The sequence below is a fragment of the Phocoena sinus genome, chromosome 10 (genome assembly GCF_008692025.1).
Source record: "Phocoena sinus isolate mPhoSin1 chromosome 10, mPhoSin1.pri, whole genome shotgun sequence".
Taxonomy (NCBI): domain Eukaryota; kingdom Metazoa; phylum Chordata; class Mammalia; order Artiodactyla; family Phocoenidae; genus Phocoena; species Phocoena sinus.
Window position 1 is genome coordinate 58,932,129 of NC_045772.1, and position 18,388 is coordinate 58,950,516.

The window sequence follows — 18,388 nt, forward strand, 5'->3', positions numbered from 1 at the left end:
TAATACATAGTAAGTGTTTCTACACATTTTTTCCTTCTCTACAGATATTTAGAAAGTGTCTAACTTCACGAAGACGCAGAGAAGCAAGTGTAAGCCAAGACTGTGCTTCCTCACCCTGACCGTTCTGCCTGGAACCTGGTACATCCTCACTCATCATATTCAGTCACGTTCCAAACCCTAGAGATTCTTTAATATTATCTCTTACATCTCTGCCCTTCCTTACACTCTACCTTGGTTTTTACCTTCACTCTTCTTACCTGGCCTAAAGCCTCCTAAATTATCTCCCCATTTCCAGTTCATTCTACACACCACTGCCGGATGAATTTTTCTCAAGCCCTGTCATGCCATTCCCTTTCAGCAGTCCCCAGTGGTCCACCAAATACAGGATAAACTCCTCACCAGATGATTCTAGGCCCTCCACTATAGTCCATCTCACAAATGTCAGCTTGCAGTCTAGTTAGGAAACTCACTGTTTCTCAAACCTGCCAGTGTATTTTGGCCTCTAGGGCTTTGCTCTTGCTATTTCCTCTGCTCGTTCACTGAAACAAGCAGTTATTAAACATCAAATCTGCACCAAGTTCTGGGTAAGTGCTGAGAATACAGAGATGAGCGTAACCTAGTGCCTACCCTTAAGGAGCTCACAGAACTAGTGGGGGATATAAAAACAGAAATAAATTATTAAGAAAATGTGGAAAGGACAAGAGAAAGTGCTCATTTTTGCCTAAGGTGTCATGGAAGAGGTAGCATTAGAGGTGAACAGAAGCTCAGCGCACTAAGCAGAATGAAGAGAAGCATACCTCAGGCAGCAGGAACAGGATGGGAGACGGCACAGAGGTTTATAAGGCTATATGCCATGGAGTAGCAAAAGGTGATGCTGGAAAGACAGGTAGGGGCCTGATCATGAAAGCCCTTGGTTGGCATACCAAAGAATGTAGGACTTCCCTGGTGGCACAGTGGTTGAGAGTCCGCCTGCCAATGCAGGGGACACGGGTTCCATCCCTGGTCCGGGAAGATCCCACATGCCACGGAGCAACTAAGCCCGTGTGCCACAACTACTGAGTCTGTGCTCTAGAGCCCACGAGCCACAACTACTGAGCCCATGTGCCACAACTAGTGAAGCTCACATGCCTAGAGCCCGTGCTCTGCAACAAGAGAAGCCACCGCAATGAGCCCATGCACTGTAACGAAAAGTAGCCCCCGCTCGCCACAACTAGAGAAAGCCTGCATGCAGCAACGAAGACCCAACGCAGACAAAAATAAAAAAGAATGTAGATTTTGTCCTCAATTTTGTCATTTATGCATTCAATCAACATTTTTTGAGCACCCACTATGTGCCAGGCACTGTCAGGTGCTGACCAGTCATATACTGCTGATGGCAACATAAAATGGTATATAGCTGCACTGGAATCTTGAAAACATTATGCTTAGTTGAAAAAGATCACATATTGTATGATTCAATTTATATGAAATTTCCAGCATAGGCAAACCTATAGAAACAGAAAGTAGGTGAGTGGTTGCCTAGGACTGGATTGAGGGAGTTGGGGGAAAATAGGGAGGGTGACTGCTAAAGTGTAAGGGAATTCTTTTGGGAGTAATGAAAATGTTCTAAAATTGATTGTAGTGATGGTCACACAACTCTGTGAATATACTAAGAGCTAATGAATTGTATACTTTAAATGGGTGAATTGTATGTGTGAATTATACCTCAATAAAGTTTTTAAATAAATAAAATAGACATAATAAATATGTTATAAGAGGGTATGCAGGGCTTCCCTGGTGGCACCGTGGTTGAGAGTCCGCCTGCTGATGCAGGGGACATGGGTTCGTGCCCCGGTCTGGGAAGATCCCACATGCCGCAGAGCGGCTGGACCTGTGAGCCATGGCCACTGAGCCTGCGCGTCCGGAGCCTATGCTCCACAACGGGAGAGGCCACAACAGTGAGAGGCCCGTGTACCGCAAAAAAAAAAAAAAAAAAGAGGGTATGCACTTTGGAAAAAAGAAGAAAAGCAGGGACTTCCCTGGCGGTCCAGTGGTTAAGACTCCACGCTTCCATTTCAGGGGGCATGGGTTCGATCCCAGGTCAGGGAACTAAGATCCCACATACCACACCTCACAACCAAAAAAAAAGAAAAATAGCAGAGTAAGGGGGATCAAGAGGGCTGAGGGGGGGCAGTTTGCAGCATTAAATATGGTGATCAGAGTAGGCCTCACTGAGAAAGCAACATCTGAGCAAAGACAGACAAGAGGCAGAAGAGTTGAACATGAAACAGGTATGAGCAGGAAGGGAAGAATTTGAAATATGCAAGAGGCAGATGTCCTAGGACCTAGTAATTAGATGGGATAGTCCTAGGAAAATTCCCAGTTTAAAATCCCTGAGATGCAAGGATGGTTGAATATACACAAGAATGTATCAATAAATGTGATATGGCACATTAACAGAATGAAAGATTAAAATCATATGATCATCTCAATAGATGCAGAAAAAGCATTTGACAAAATTCAACATCCTTTCAGGATGAAAACTCTCAACAAATTGGGTATAGAAGGAACATGCTTCAACATAATAAAGGCCATATATGACAAGCCCACAGCTAATATCATACTCAATGGTTAAAGACTGGAGGCTTTTTCCTCTAAGATCAGGAACAAGAAAGACAAGGTGCCCACTCTCACCATTCCTATTCAATGTAGTAATAGAAGCCCTAGCTAGAGCAATCAGGAATGAGACAGAATAAAAGGCATCCAAATCAGAAAGGAAGAAGTAAAATTGTCTCCATTTGCAGATAATACGGTCTTGTACCTAGAAAATGCTAAACACTCCACAAAAATCTGTTAGAACTAATGAAATAATTCAGTAACGTTTCAGGTTTTAAAAAAAGAAACACAGGGCTTCCCTGGTGGCGCAATGGTTGAGAGTCCGCCTGCCGATGCAGGGAACACGGGTTCGTGCCCCGGTCCCGGAGGATCCCACATGCCGCGGAGCGGCTGGGACCATGAGCTATGGCCGCTGAGCCTGCGCGTCCAGAGCCTGTGCTCCGCAACGGGAGAGGCCACAACAGTGAGAGGCCCGCGTACCGCAAAAAAAAAAAAAAAAAAAAAAAAAAGAAACACAGAAAAATTCAGTTGCATTTCTGTACACTAACAATGAACTATCTGAAAAAGAAAAAGAAAAATTCTATTTACCATAGTATCAAAAACAATAAAATACTTACGAATAATTTAACCAAGGAGGTGAAAGAACTATACACTGAAAACTACAAGACTTGACTAAAGAAACTGTAGAAGACACAAACAAATGGAAAGATATCCCATATTCATAAATCAGAACAATTCATATTATTTTTTGGGTTTTTTAATTTTATTTATTTATTTATTTATGGCTGTGTTGGATCTTCATTGCTGCACGTGGGCTTTCTCTAGTTGCAGTGAGCAGGGGCTACTCTTCGTTGTGGTGCGAGGGCTTCTCATTGCGGTGGCTTCTCTTGTTGCGGAGCACGGGCTCTAGGAGTGCAGGCTTCAGTAGTTGTGGTTCGCAGGCTCTAGAGCGCAGGCTCAGTAGTTGTGGCACACGGGCTTAGTTGCTCTGTGGCATGTGGGATCTTTCCAGACCAGGGCTTGAACCCATATCCCATGCATTGGCAGGTGGATTATTAACCACTGTGTCACCAGGGAAGTCCCAAGAATTCATATTGTTAAATGTCCGTACTACCCAAACCACCTATAGATTCAATATGATCCCTATCAAAATTCCAATGGCATTTTTCACAGAAATAGAAAAAACAATCGTAAAATTCTTATGGAACCACAAGAGACCCTGAACAACTAATGCAATTCTGAGAAAGAAGAATAAAGCTGGAGACTTCACAATTCCTGAATTCAAACTATACTACAAAGCTACAGTAATCAAAGCAATATAGTACTGGCATAAAAATAGACACATTGATCAATGGAACAGAATCAAGAGCCCAGAAATAAACCCACACATATATGGTCAACTAATATTTGACAAAGAAGCCAGTGGGGAAAGGATTATCTCCTCAATAAATGGTGGTGGCATATTCATACATAAAAGAAAGAAATTGGACCCTATTTTCACCACTCACAGAAATTAATTCAAAATGGATTAAAGACTTAAATGTAACACCTGAAACCATAAAACTCCTAAAAGAAAACACAGGGGAAAATTCCCTGACATCGGTCTTGGCAACAATGTTTTTGGATATGACACCAAAAGCAAAAGCAATAAAGGCAAAAATAAGTGGGACATCAGACTAGAAAGTTTCTGCACAATGAAAGAAACAATCAGTGAAATGAAAAGGCAACCTATAGAACGAGAGAAAATATCTGCAAACCATATATCTGTCAAGGAGTTAATATGCAAAATATATAAGGAACTCATAAAACTCAATAGCAAAAAAAAATCCAATTAAAAAATGGGCAGAGGATCTGAATGGACATTTTTCTAAAGAAGTCATATAAATGACCAACAGGTACATGAAAAGATGCTCAACATCACTAATCATCAGGGAAATGCAAATCAAACCTATCACTTCATGTTAGAATGGCTGTTATCAAAAAGACAAGAGATAACAAGTGTTTGCAAAGATGGGGGGGAAAAATCCACCTGTGTCATCAGTCCTGAGGCTGAACAACTAGAACCACCTGAAGGAGGTTGGGAGAAAGAAAGGGAAAGCCTGAGAGAAGCCTCAGAGAGATGGGCAATACTGAGAGCTGAGCTCTGCTTAGCAGGTGTCTTCACTGAGCCACCTCCTTGGGATGAAGATGCTCAAATCCAAACATGACTCTGTAGGTGTTTCCCCTGAGACTTTTCTTTACCAACAGTGAAGTCATTGGCCCATTCTGTCTTGGAGATTTCATCCTGGGACTATCTACAATGAACTATAGAGGTCATCTGGCCATCCCCCAGCCTGAGATTCCCTTTCTGCTCTCCCCACTTAGCAGAGTGAGCTCTTCTCCAAAGGAAGGGTATTTATTTTTGTGGATGGGGCAATGTAAGTATGGGGAAAAAAGTAGAGTCTAGGGGAAGAGGAAAGAAAGGTATAAAAAGGTGTGGAGAAGTAGGAAGTGTCCAGGGGCTCCAGGAGGAAGCAGAGATGGCTTAATCTCTGCCTAAGCACCCACCAGGGTGTCCCTTCTTTGTTCCTCCCTCCCCATCATCAGTCTCCAGATCCCATCCTCACCAGCCCAGGTCTTAGTCAGTGACAGGGCCCTAGAGAGGAAGCAGGAAGCTTTGGGGCCCCATGAATTGACCTCTCTGGTTACCTTGGAATCTGGAGTGAACATAGGGTCACAAGCCATTGGTATGGATATTAGAAATGTTAATATTGACCACTACCCCTGATTGGTTTCTCTACAACCTGGAAACCCAACAGAAACTAGCCATGATACTATGTCATCTGACTCTCAGTAGAGCAACCAAAAAGACCTGACACGGGTGTGAAAATGAAAGGGAAAACCAAGGGAAAGTCCTAGGGAGATTGGCAATCCTCAGTGCTTTAGGCTGTCTGCTAAACTGGGCTTCCCCACCTAGTCATTGTGCTTGGGGTGTGCTGAAGACTCTCATATGCAAACCTGGAGGTGTTTCAGGCTTCCATGACTTTCCTCTTCAGCAACAGTGCAGAACATATTCCATTTCTCGAACATTTTTTCTGGAGTCTGTTATAATACCAATGAGACTACTTGGCTAATTCCCTGCCTACTTTTCCTTTTATTCCTTTCCAAGAATCTCTCTGCATGAGTTCCCCTGCCCCTAACCCTGACTTTGTGGATAACATAGAAATATGAGCATGGATTCTGAAGCCAGATTACTTGGGTTCAAATCAGGCTTTACCATTTACTTGTTGTGTGGCCTTGGGCAAGTGAATTAACCTCTCTACCTGTGTGCTCATCTTCAAAATGGGAAAAGAACCCTTCAGTGATTTGTTGGGAGAGTTAAATGAGTTAACGCGTGTAAAGCACTATGTAATTGTTAGATATTATTAGCATTATTTTGGTGGTTCTTGTTTTTTTGTTGTTTTTTTTTTTGCGGTATACAGGCCTCTCACTGTCGTGGCCTCTCCTGTTGCAGAGCACAGGCTCCGAACACGCAAGCCCAGCGGCCATGGCTCATGGACCCAGCCGCTCCACGGCATGTGGGATCCTCCCGGACCGGGGCACGAACCCACGCCCCCTGCATCGGCAGGCGGACTCTCAACCACTGCGCCACCAGGGAAGCCCTGGTTGTTGTTTTATTATTGCCATTCTGGGCCTTTCTCCCTGAGCCCTACCACTTCCACTTTTTCACAATATGTGCAACTCCAGGTATAGCAACATCCTTAGTCATTTCTATCTGCTCTTTATCACGACGTTGGGCCATCCTGGTTCACCCTGACTTTCTTCAGTCTCAAGCAGAGGACTTCTCTCTCTGCACTGTAGCACATGGCAAAGTAAAGAATAGCTTTTACTCCCTTCTTTTAAATCTTCAGACCTGGGCTTGTCTATAAGCTCCAAACAGTCTAGTCACTGATCCTAAGAGCACATGGATTCATGGACCGATAGATCCATCGTGACATTCTTTGTTCTCACATTGGGCATACAGACTAGGTGTTACTTTAAAACAAAGAATGTTGCCCACCTCTGCAGTCACTGACTGGCAGTACATCCTGAAAAGAATTCAGGATGAAAAATGTGATAAGGCACTCTATGGTTTGGAAAAACAGATGCCTTAGATAGACAGAGATATCTCAGGGGGGAAAATTTTAATGAACCCAGATTCTTGCATCTTCTCCTACAGAGAAAAGCACTAAAATCATTAACTAAGATATCTGATCCTCATGATTAGTAGTAACCTGTTACCAAGATGTATGCTTGACTGCACACATTCCCTAGCCAAAATCATACATATACTGGCTTCTCCCCCTACCCCTTTGGAGCAGTTCCTCAGAGCTATCTGAGAGGCTGTCTCCCAGGCTGTAGTCCTCAGTGAGACCTTGAATAAATTCAACTCACAGCTCTTACATTGTGTGTTTTTCTTTCAGTTGACATACTCAAGCCAACAATTGTTTATCACAGTTAGATGCCACTATGCACCCACCATAGTTTTAACTGAAAAAGGCTGACAATGTCAAGTGTTGGCAAGAACAATCAAGCACTGCTATTGAAAGAGTAAATTTATTCAATCAATCTGAAAAAAACAGTTTGTCATTATCCACTGAAGCTAAAGATCCACCTTCCCTATACCCATAGATTCCATTTTAGGTATTTCACAACAACAACACAATATGTGCACCCTAAGATGGGTTTGCAGCAGCATTATTTGTGATAGCCAAAAGCTGGAAACAACCCAAACATGCACAAAGAGTAGAATGGATAAATAAGTTGAGATATGCTCATGTAATGGAATGCTATACGGTGACAAAAACAAACTATAGCTACACACAATTACATGAATGAATCTCATAAACATAATATTGTGACACAAAAGAACACATACTATATTATTCCATCTACACAAAGTTTTAAAGAGACAAAACTAATTTAGGTTGCTACAAAAGATTACTGGTTACCTTTGGGGAGGAGGTAGGGGGTCCACGATTGAGAAAGGTATTAGTGAGTTGTTTACAGTGCTCATAATGTTCTATTACTTGACCTGTGTGGCTGTTAACAGAAGTACTAATTTTGTGAAAATTCATTGAACCATCCACCTGTGTGTTCTCAACTCAAATTAGGAAAATAAAAATACCGCTCTTATTAAAAAGAGAAGAAGAAAACCAACAGTGTGAAGAAAATCACTTCTGTGTTTGTTATAAAATTCTTATCAAGAACATATTATCTTAGAAGTTTAAGGCCAAATTTAATATTCAATCATAGTAATTCTATTAGTCCTTGTAGACAGCATTTTTTTTCTCTCCTCTCTTTCATCACTTCGATTTTCTATTTCTTTTTATGTTTCCATTTGCATTTTAATAACTTTTTTGTATATATGTCTTTTACTATAAGTTACCTCAAACTCTTTTTGAAGATGCTACATTGTCCAAGCATAAAACTTAACAGATTTTCCAACCTCAGTCTCATCCCAAAAGCTGACTCAATCCCTCTGCCAAGTGGGAAAAAATTAGCAAATACTCCAGCAGCTGATGCCTTGTACTGGCATAAATATAAATATAAATATATATATACATATAGGAAATATGATATATATGAAATATAGTAAATGTATATATACACACACATATATATATATATCATACTTCATTTCATATCAGTATATGAGATTCCACAAAGAGAAAGGAAAAATGTTATCTGAGGAATTCTTGTTTGGGAATGTACATCAGATTTCACCTACCTTTGGAATTTTACTTCTTCTCTGTTCTCCACAGGATTAGAAATGTAACAAGTGAGAGGGAATAATGGGACTATTAAACCCTTGTTTACTGGTCACGTGGGTTAAAAAAAAGAAAGAAAAAACAGTTTCGCCACTCCCACTGCAAAGAGCTTGCTCACAGTAGGAGATGGGGGTAGGGTTAAGGCAGGACACAAACTAGGCCACAGAGCTTCAGCAACACAGTTCTCAGGACTTAATTATATAAGGTCGCTCTTGCTTACCCAAAAGTTCACAAACTTACCCCACAGCTCCCAGCATTATCATAAAAGAGCTGGTTTTCCACACTGTCAAGAATTCCAATTTACAGAGTATACCCAGGGGGTCCTATTTATAAGTATAAAATCATTCTCAACTTCTAAACAATACTTTCTCAAACTCCAAAAGAATAAAGATCAAAAAAGCAGAGAACACAATGGCAATGAAATTTCTTTCAGAAATCAAAGTTGAAGGGTCTTTTAAGAAAATTAAAAACCATAATCAAGATCTTTTTAAAAAATTTTTTTTTAACTTAAAAAAATTTTTTTAAAAAACATCTTTCTCAGGACTTCCCTTGTGGCGCAGTGGTTAAGAATCTGCCTGCCAAAAAAAAAAAAGAATCTGCCTGCCAAGGCAGGGGACATGGGTTCAAGCCCCAGTCCAGGAAGATCCCACATGCTGCGGAGCAACTAAGCCCGTGTGCCGCAACTACTGAGCCTGCATGCCACAACTACTGAAGCCCGCACACCTACAGCCCGTGCTCTGCAACAAGAGAAGCCACCGCTCGCTGCAACTAGAGAAAGTCCACGCAGCAACGAAGACCTGACCCAACACAGCCAAAAATAAATAAATTTATTTAAAAAAAACCTTTCTCGGGGCTTCCCTGGTGGCGCAGTGGTTGAGAATCTGCCTGCCAATGCAGGGGACACGGGTTCGAGCCCTGGTCTGGGAAGATCCCACATGCCGCGGAGCAACTGGGCCCGTGAGCCACAACTACTGAGCCTGCGCGTCTGGAGCTTGTGCTCCACAAGAGAGGCTGCGATAGTGAGAGGCCCGCGCACCGCGATGAAGAGTGGCCCCCGCTCGCCACAACAAGAGAAAGCCCGCGAAAAGAAACGAAGACCCAACACAGCCAAAAATAAATAAATAAAATTAAAAAAAAAAAAAAAAACCTTTCTCCAAACAGATCTTATCCCCAAGCCAACATACACACACACACACACACACACGATTTGCTCAGGAAGAGTCCGGTCCTGGAGACTTCAGAGGACTTCATGAATCCCCACTGGGCAGGGTTGCTTTCCTTTCCCCAACGCTGCCCACCCTCCGCTTCCTCACCTCCTTCACAACACCGCCCTCTTGTGGTCAGAGTCCAGGCTGCTCCACTCCTTTGTGCCAAGCCCACAGTTCTCACCAGTGTCATTCTTGCTCAACTGGAGAATCAGATGTGTTACAGCCAAAATTAAAAGTAGAAAGCCCCCATCCTCTGAGTAAGTTGGAGCCTCTGCTGGAGTCAGGGAGCGGGGAAGCAGAGTCCCCTTTTAGATTGCCAACCTGAGATCAGCTTCTGCAAACTGGGGCTCTCAGCCTTAATGCTATCAGACACCTTTCCAAAAGAGCTGCAGCTGGACAGGAATAAAGACGCAGACATAGAGAATGGACTTGAGGACATGGGGAGGGGGGAAGGGGAAGCTGGGACGAAGTGAGAGAGTGGCATGGACATATATACACTACCAAATGTAAAATAGATAGCTCGTGGGAAGCAGCTGCATAGCGCAGGGAGATCAGCTCCGTGCTTTGTGTCCAACTAGAGGGGTGGGATAGGGAGGGTGGGAGGGAGACGCAAGAGGGAGGAGATGTGGGGATATATGTATATGTATAGCTGATTCACTCTGTTGTACAGCAGAAACTAACACAGCATTGTAAAGCAATTATACTCCAATAAAGATGTTAAAAATTTTTTTAAAAAAAAGAGCTGGGGGCTTCCCTGGTGGCGCAGTGGTTGAGAGTCTGCCTGCCGATGCAGGGGATACGGGTTCGTGCCCCGGTCTGGGAAGATCCCACATGCCGTGGAGTGGCTGGGTCCCTGAGCCATGGCCATTGAGCCTGCGCGTCTGGAGCCTGTGCTCCGCAACGGGAGAGGCCACAGCAGTGAGAGGCCCGCGTACCGCAAAAAAAAAAAAAAAAAAAAAAAAAAAAAAAAAAAAAAAGAGCTGGGCTTCCCTGGTGGCGCAGTGGTTGAGAATCTGCCTGCCAATGCAGGGGACACGGGTTCGAGCCCTGGTCTGGGAAGATCCCACATGCCGCGGAGCAACTGGGCCCGTGAGCCACAATTACTGAGCCTGCGCGTCTGGAGCCTGTGCTCCGCAACAACAGAGGCCGCGATAGTGAGAGGCCTGCGCACCAAGATGAAGAGTGACCCCCGCTTGCCACAACCAGAGAAAGCCCTTGCACAGAAATGAAGACCCAACACGGCCATAAATAAATAAATACATTTAAAAAAAAAAAAAAAAAAAGAGCTGCAGCTGCCTCGTGTCCTAATCCGCTCTAGCAAATTAATCAAACCCAGGGAGGGAGTTGTGGGAACCTTCGATTTAAAGCCAGTCAGTCAGAAGCACAGGTAACAACCTGGGCTTGCAATTGGCATCTGAAGAGGGCAGGGGAGTCTTGTGGAACTGAACCCTTAACCTGTGGAATCTGACACTATCTCTGGATAGATAGTGTCAGAATTGAGTTGAACTATAGGAAACCTAGGCTGGAATCCAAAGAATCGGTTTGGATGTGTGGGGAAACACACCCATGCCCCACAATGGAACTGGTATCAGAATCCTACAGCACCCTTTCACAACTCTCTGCTCTCTTGGCTCCTATGAAATCACACTCTCCTAGTTCTCCTGCTTCTATTCCTATTTGTTCTCATTGTCTTTTGCTGGTTTCTCTTCCTCTACCCAATTTTTAAAGTCAATATCTTTAAGAGTTCTATCCTGGCCCTTCCTCTCTTCTCACTGTACACACCCTCCTTGTTTGGGGACCTCAGTCATCATCAGCTTCAACCCTGATCTGAGATCTAATGACTTGCAAATCTCTGCCTTCAGTCAAGATGTCTCCTGACATCTAGCTCCTCATATCCAACTACCTGCTGGGCATCTTCCACTTGAATTCATCCATTCATTCCATAAACATAGAGTCCTTACTATGTGCTAGGTCCAATGCTAGTTACTGGAGCTAAAAGAGGTGCGTAAAATAGACATGATATTTGAAATCTTAGAACTTATTATTTTAGTAGGAAAAATAAACATTAAATATATATTCCCACAAATAAATATATTATTACACACTGTGATGAGGGCTATGAAAGAAAAGCATAGAGAGCTTAGGGAGTATCACAGTAGCAACTCAAACTCAACTTTTCAAAACTGAAATAATGATGATTCAGTACAATCTGATCCTCCTCCTTATTTTCACATTATTTCCTATCCCTACATGTATTCAACAAATACTCAACACATTTAATGATTGCCCACTAGGTGCCAAACAACCCCTTCCAACCAGTTGCCCAATTCTGAAACCTGGGAAATCATCCTAGACCACTTCCTCATCCCCCACATCCAATCAATATTAATTCTCAGTAATATCTCTTAAGTCACTTACGTCCACACAATCACAACCATCTCTACTTTACTGCCTTACTTCAGGCCACAAGTACTTGTGCCCTGGATTCCAGCAACAGTTTCCTGGGATTGCTCTGCCTCTGTTTGCTCTTTCCCCTTCTGTTTGCCCTTTACAGGGCTCCAGAGTTTATTTCTAAAACACAATTCTGATTATGTTTCTCCCCTTCTTAAAAGCCTTCCAAGACTCCCCACTGTCTTCAGACAAATCCGAGTTCCTGTGGAGGAACAAGGTTTGACACTGTGTTTTGATCTGAATCTGCCATCCTTTATTTTAAGCAGTCTGCAAGGAGGAAGCTAGATCCCAATAGTATATAGCTTTATGATTAACAAGAGAACCTATACAATATGTATATTGGCAGGTTATTTATCAAAAATCTGCTAGAGGGGGCCTCCCTGGTGGCGCAGTGGTTGAGAGTCTGCCTGCCGATGCAGGGCACACGGGTTTGTGCCCCCGTCCGGGAAGATCCCACATGCCGTGGAGCGGCTGGGCCCGTGAGCCATGGCTGCTGAGCCTGCGCGTCTGGAGCCTGTGCTCTGCAGCGGGAGAGGCCACAACAGTGAGAGGCCCGCGTACTGCCAAAAAAAAAAAAAAAAAACCAAAAAAAAAAAATCTGCTAGGTTCATTTATAGCTTAGGTGAGAAATTCAATTTCATATATTATATCCATCATATAGATTCAAAAACAATTGCAATATCCTATAACACATGTTTTATCAGCTTTGAAGTCATCATTTGCTTTGTGGTTAAAAGAATCATTCCTGTGAGATTAAACTAAAACTTTGTCATTTAAATAAATATGAGGGTACTCTTTATTACTTTTCAGTAGTTGATGATAGCAAGTGATAAAACCTATCATAAACTGAAATATGACCTTGGCTCCACCTAGATAGTCTCCCTTTGTTTATGATGCTCTTCTGTCAACAGAACATTAATCTTCTTTTATTTTATTGAGGAGGAAAATAACTAGCACAGGAGTACTTCAAATTTTCAATTTGTTTCAACAATATTATTCACTCCCAAGGCTTCTCATCAAATACAGATATGATCAATATTTTATTATAATTTTAACCAAAACTGAATTAAAATGGAAGACGAATAACTTTTTTTTTTTTTTTTTGGCCACACCTCATGGCATGCAGAATTTCCCTGACCAGGGGGAAGGTGAATAACTTTTATTTCCACACTCTTTAGCTTGGCATGCAATGCTCTGGCCATAGCTTGCCTCTTAGTCCCATTTCTCACTATGCCTTCCCTTGAAGTCTGAGTTCTGACCATATGGAACTATACTGGCAGGTTCCTGAAAGCACCATGCCATTTCCGCTTTTATGCCTTTGCTCCCTGTACCAATACTGTCCAAGTCTTTAAAAAAATGCTGATGCCACATTAAAAGGATCATACACCATCATCAAGTGGGGTTTATCCCAGGAATGCAAGGATTCTTCAATATACACAAATCAATCAATGTGATACACCATACTAACAAACTGAAGGATAAAAACCATACGATAATCTCAATAGATGCAGAAAAAGCTTTTGACAAAATTTAACACCATTTATGATAAAAACACTCCAGAAAGGAGGCATAGAGGGAACTTACCTTAAAATAATAAAGGCCATATATGACAAACCCACAGCCAACATCGTTCTCCATGGTGAAAAACTGAAACCATTTCCACTAAGATCAGGAACAAGACAAGGCTGCCCACTCTCATCATTATTATTCAACATAGTTTTGGAAGTTTTAGCCACAGCAATCAGAGAAGAAAAAGAAATAAAAGGAATCCAAATCAGAAAAGAAGAAGTAAAACTGTCACTGCTTGTAGATGACATGATACTATACATAGAGAATCCTAAAGATGCTACCAGAAAACTACTAGAGCTAATCAATGAATTTGGTAAAGTAGCAGGATACAAAATTAATGCACGGAAATCTCTTGCATTCCTATACACTAATGATGAAAAATCTGAAAGAGAAATCAAGGAAACACTCCCATTTACCACTGCAACAAAAAGAATAAAATACCTAGGAATAAACCTACCTAAGGAGACAAAAGACCTGTATGCAGAAAACTATAAGACACTGATGAAAGAAATTAAAGATGATACAAACAGATGTAGAGATATACCATGTTCCTGGATTGGAAGAATCAACATTGTGAAAATGACTCTACTACCCAAAGCAATCTACAGATTCAATGCAATCCCTAATCAAACTACCAATGGCACTTTTCACAGAACTAGAACAAAAAATTTCACAATTTCTATGGAAACACAAAAGACCCCAAATAGCCAAAGCAATCTTGAGAACGAAAAACGGAGCTGGAGGAATCAGGCGCCCTGGCTTCAGACTATACTACAAAGCTACAATAATCAAGGCAGTATGGTACTGGCACAAAAACAGAAATATAGATCAATGGAACAGGATAGAAAACCCAGAGATAAACCCATGCACATATGGTCACCTTATCTTTGATAAAGGAGGCAAGAATATACAATGGAGAAAAGACAGCCTCTTCAATAAGTGGTGCTGGGAAAGCTGGACAGCTACATGTAAAAGAATGAAATTAGAACACTCCCTAACACCATACACAAAAATAAACTCCAGATGGATTAAAGACCTAAATGTAAGACCAGACACTATAAAACTCTTAGTGGAAAACATAGGCAGAACACCCTATGACATAAATCACAGCAAGATCCTTTTCAACCCACCTCCTAGAGTAATGGAAATAAAAACAAAAATAAACAAATGGGACCTAATGAAACTTAAAAGCTTTTGCACAGCAAAGGAAACCATGAACAAGACGAAAAGACAACCCTCAGAATGGAAGAAAATATTTGCAAACAAAGCAATTGACAAAGGATTAATCTCCAAAATATACAAGTAGCTCATGCAGCTCAATATCAAAAAAATAAAGAACTCAATCAAAAAATGGGCAGAAGACCTAAATAGACATTTCTCCAAAGAAGATATACAGATTGTCAACAAACACATGAAAAGATGCCCAACATCACTAATCATTAGAGAAATGCAAATCAGAACTACAATGAGGTATCAACTCACACAGGTCAGAATGGCATCATCAAAAAATCTACAAACAATAAATGGTGGAGAGGGTGTGGAGAAAAGGGAACCCTCTTGCACTGTTGGTGGGAATGTAAATTGATACAGCCACTAAGGAGAACAGTATGGAGGTTCCTTAAAAAACTAAAAATAAAACTACCATACAACCCAGCAATCCCACTACTGGGCATATACCCTGAGAAAACCATAATTCAAAAAGAGACATATACCACAATGTTCATTGCAGCATTATTTACAATAGCCAGGACATGGAACCAACCTAAATGTCCATGACAGACGAATGGATAAAGAAGACGTGGTATATATATACAATGGAATATTACTCAGCCATAAAAGGGAACGAAATTGGGTCATTTGTAGAGACGTGGATGGATCTAGAGACTGTCATACAGAGTGAAGTAAGTCAGAAAGAGAAAAACAAATATCATATATTAATGCATATATGTGGAACCTAGAAAAATGGTACAGATGAACCAGTTTGCAGGGCAGAAATAGAGACACAGATGCAGAGAACAAACATATGGACACTAAGGGGGAAAGTGGTAAGGGTGGGGGGTGGTGTGATGAATTGGGAGATTGGGATTGACATGTATACACTAATATGTATAAAATGGATAACGAATAAGAGCCTACTGTATAAAAAAATAATTAAATAAAATTCAACAATTAAAAAAAAAGAGAGAGAGATGTACCACAATGTTCATTGCAGCACTGTTTACAAGGCCCAGGACATGGAACCAACCTAAACGTCCATCAACAGATGAATGGATAAAGAAGATGTGGCACGTATATACAATGGAATATTACTCAGCCATAAAAAGAAACAAAATTGAGTTATTTGTAGTGAGGTGGATAGATCTAGCGTCTGTCATACAGAGTCAAGTAAGTCAGAAAGAGAAAAACAAATACCATATGCTAACACGTATATATGGAATCTAAAATTTTAAAAAATGGTCCTGAAGAACCTAAGGGCAGGACAGGAATAAAGATGCAGAAGTAGACTTGAGGACACGGGGAGGGGGAAGGGTAAGCTGGGACAAGGTGAGAGAGTAGCATTGACATATATACACTACCAAATGTAAAATAGATAGCTAGTGCGAAGCAGCTGCATAGCACAGGGAGATCATCTCCATGCTTTGTGACCACCTAGAGGGGTGGGATAGGGAGGGTGGGAGGGAGGCTCAAGAGGGAGGTGATATGGGGATATATTTATACGTATAGCTGATTCACTTTGTTATATAGCAGAAACTAACACAACATTGTAAAGTAATTATATTCCAATAAAGATGTTGAAAAAAAATGCTGATGCCAATAGACAGCTGGGTTATAAATTCATCTATAACATGTCATTATACTTCTTGATTTGGATCCATTGCCCCTGCTAGACTATAACTTTCTCGGAAGTAGAACCCATATCACTTTTTCTCCACAGAGCCTAGCTAAATGTCCAACACAAATTTTCAATAACTCTTTGTGGAATTGTGGAATAAATGAATAAGTTAAAGAATGACTGAATGAACTATATCTTTCCCAAACAGATCATCCTTTTACATGCTAAAAACATCCAGAATAACAACAGGAGCTGGACTGCAAGTCCATGAAGTAGGTTCTACGTCTGCAAAGAACTTGAAGAGGGAGAACTAGGGCTGACCGATTACCCAAAGAGGTTGATAGCAGACATAAATAGTAAATGTCAAGGGGATGGTAGATAGCATAAGGCTTGAAGGACAAAGGGGTTTTGCACCTATGAGGATGAAAGCACAAGGGGAAACCAACTGAATGGCAATACTGCCTCCCAGTGGCCCTTGGGATAAAAGCCTCTATACCAGAGCACTTTCACAAAATAATAGCTTTCTCACTTTGAGTGGTTCTGGGCTATGAGCTGGGCCAGGCACCTCTTACTTTATCTCATTTAACCCTTACAACGATCCCTTGTAGACACATAGCTTGTAGATTAGGAGTGAATCACACAGACTCTGGAGTCAGGATGTCTGGCTCTCCTACTTACTAGGTTTGTGACCTGGGGCAAATTAATTCTCAGCATATGTCCCCAACTGTAAAATAGGGATAATATTAGTACCTATCACATACATCCTTGACAGCATAGCAAATGCTATATAAACGTTAGCTATTATTATGCCCTTTTTTCTGGTGAGGAAAACTTATGTTAAATAAATGAAGCATACAATAGGAACTCAATAAATAAACCTCCTTTGCTTTCCCCCCTTATGTCTTAGCTCCTTACAGTGCGCCCTCTTTAATGGTCCTGAAATTTAAATAGGGGACTCCCAAATAGCTCAAAGAAGTCAGTTCCTAAAGGGAGCAATAAGGAATCTCCAGTAAAGAAACTGAGAAACCTCCATTAAAAAGCCCAGGGCATGTGGTTCTGGAAAAGAGAACTCTACTGGCACTCTTGTTACTGTTATTAGAGTGAAGACCTTCCCAGCAATGAAATTCACTCTACTGAAAACAGGATGCACGGAGATTGTGAAAATCAACTAAGATTTGTGCAGGATGTCACATTTCTAGAAATATTCAAATAAATATGATCTGTCCAGAGCCTATTTTTCACAACTTTGCCCACAGAAGCTAAGGGACCATGATCACTTTCAAGACTGGGCTAATAATAACCTACTAGAGAGTCTATTCTCTCGTTGCTTTCCTACTATTATTGTAAAAATAAAATTCATGAAAATGATAGTTTTCATGTGACACAACACTGATGTGATTATCAGACTGCCCACCCCAGTCCACCTTTGAGATGAGATGTATCTTTACCTGGTAAGACTTATTGGCAGATCTGCACATCGATAGCAAACAGGCTCCTTTACATGGAGAGTAAAGCTCTCCATGCTTCTGCAAGCTTCTTCTGATTCAGATTTTAGTATTCCTGGGTGTTCTATTTGAGAGACTGAATATACAAACAAACAATGACCAGACCATATTTAAAAACAGAACTCTGACCCGCAACCTGCCCGAAGCCTACCCAGGAAACCAACCCCCTTATCTATAATAAACAGCCCAGGAAGCCAGCCTGCTTAAGTCAGACTTGTAGGAAGTCAGACTGCGGTGTCTAGTGATAGTCCAGGAAGCCAAATAACCCATACAACAATCCGCTCAAAATAGCCAGGACTTGATTAACAACTGAGAGCTTCCCTAATTTTTGTCCCCACTTCCAACTTAGGACCAACCAGAGAAAGCCACATATGCACCCCTAACCAATCACATAGGATGCCCCTCTCTTGAGTTAGACCACCTACAACTTACCCATGA

General features: G+C 41.5%; 1 protein-coding gene across 5 annotated transcripts in view; it reads right to left on the reverse strand.

Annotated features, from left to right (window-relative positions):
* The window catches only part of LOC116761374 (17-beta-hydroxysteroid dehydrogenase type 6), a 34,325-nt gene that overhangs the window by 15,170 nt on the left and 767 nt on the right, over positions 1–18,388 (reverse strand). For 2 of the 5 annotated variants that reach the window (XM_032647278.1, XM_032647282.1), the window contains exon 1: positions 8,345–8,390. The exons of 1 other annotated variant lie outside the window; for it this stretch is intronic. The gene's annotated coding sequence lies outside the window, so the exon portion shown is untranslated. Of the gene's footprint in view, positions 1–8,344; positions 8,391–17,893; positions 18,027–18,388 lie in introns of those variants that run through there. 2 more of the 5 variants (XM_032647279.1, XM_032647280.1) reach the window with 2 other exon arrangements.